Raw genomic sequence first — 1832 nt, 5'->3', positions numbered from 1 at the left:
CATTCTATAGAGCAACATCATTCTATAGAGCAACATCATTCTTAAGAGCAACACATTCTATAGAGCAAACATTCTATAGAGCACACCATTCTAAGAGCAACACATTCTATAGAGCAACAACATTCTATAGAGCAACAACATTCTATAGAGCAACATCATTCTATAGAGCAACATCATTCTATAGGAAACAACATTCTATAGAGCAACAATTCTATAGAGAAACATTCTATAGAGCCAACACCATTCATAGAGCAACAACATTCTATAGAACAACATCATTCTATAGAGCAACATCATTCTATATAGCAACATCATTCTATAGAGAAACATCATTCTACAGAGCAAATACATTATATAGAGCAACATCATTCTATAGAGCAACATCATTCTATAGAGCAACATCGTTCTATAAGCAACATCATCTATAGAGGCAACAACATTCTATAGAGCAACAACATTCTATAGAGCAACATCAGTCTAAAGAGCAACATCATTCTATAGAGCAACAAATTCTATAGAGAACAACATTCTATAGAGCAACATCATTCTATAGAGCAACATCATTCTATAGAGCAACATCATTCTATAGAGCAACATCATTCTATAGAGCAACATTCTATAGAGCAACACACATTCTATAGAGGCACATCATTCTATAGAGCAACATCATTCTTAGGGAACATATTCTATAGAGCAACATCATTCTTTCTTTGGTTGTGTAGACCTGCCCTTTCCTTTTTGTGAGTGCAGTGTCTTGTTTTATGGCTGTGTCATGAGTCATGAAGATTAGGTCTATCAGATTTGTGGTCAGGCTGTGTTTTGTTGTTACTGTTGTGGCTGTAGCCTCCCTCTCTCCAGAACCTGATTTGTGGTCAGGCTGCCTGTGGCTTCTCCCTCCTCCAGAGCCAGGTTTGTGGTCAGGCTGTTCTATGGGTCCCTCCCTCCCCTTCCTCCCTCCAGAGCCAGGTTTGTGGTCAGGCTGTTCTATGGTCCCTCCTCTCTCCCTCCATCAGAGCCAGGTTTGTGGTCAGGCTGTGCTGTGGATCCTCCTCCCTCCCATCCAGAGCCAGGTTGTTGTCAGGCTGTTCTATGGTTCTCCTCCCTCAGAGCCAGGTTTGTGGTCAGGCTGTGCTGTGGATCCTCCCTCCCTCCCTCCAGAGCCAGGTTTGTGGTCAGGCTGTGCTGTGGATCCTCCCCTCCTCCAGAGCCAGGTTTGTGGTCAGGCTGTTCTATGGCTTCCTCGCTCCTCTTCCAGAGCAGGTTTGTGGTCAGGCTGTTCTATGGCTTCCTCGCTCCCTCCAGACTCAGTTGAACTTCGTAGCGAGTCAAGCACCAGTCTAACCGCTTAACATCTCCAACACACACTCGCATGCGCAAAACACATACATGTAAAAATAAATGTATACACACACACACAACACAACACACACACACACACACACACACACACACACACACACACACAACACACACACACACACAACACACACACACACACACACAACCACACACACACACACCAACACGTCTGCAACCCTGCAGCCTATAACATCAACGATATATTCCCCTCCCCCCTCCCCTCTCTCTCTCTCTCTGCGCACATGTCCGACTAGACACAGACCAAACCCTGGGTATTGATTCAGTAAATCCTTTTGATCGCTATGACAAATGTTTCTTGGAAAGAAAACAGTGAATACCTGCGATGTCCTCTAGAAAATGACTTTGTCTGGAGACAAGTTCATCCTGATGAGAACATGTACAGATAGTTTCCTGCTGCTATAACCGCTGATGAGAACATGTACAGATAGTTTCCTGCTGCTATAACCTCTATG

The sequence above is a fragment of the Salvelinus sp. IW2-2015 genome, unplaced genomic scaffold (assembly GCF_002910315.2).
Source record: "Salvelinus sp. IW2-2015 unplaced genomic scaffold, ASM291031v2 Un_scaffold1990, whole genome shotgun sequence".
Classification (NCBI taxonomy): domain Eukaryota; kingdom Metazoa; phylum Chordata; class Actinopteri; order Salmoniformes; family Salmonidae; genus Salvelinus; species Salvelinus sp. IW2-2015.
The sequence above is the reverse complement of the archived record's forward strand: the minus strand, read 5'-3'. Positions refer to the sequence as shown.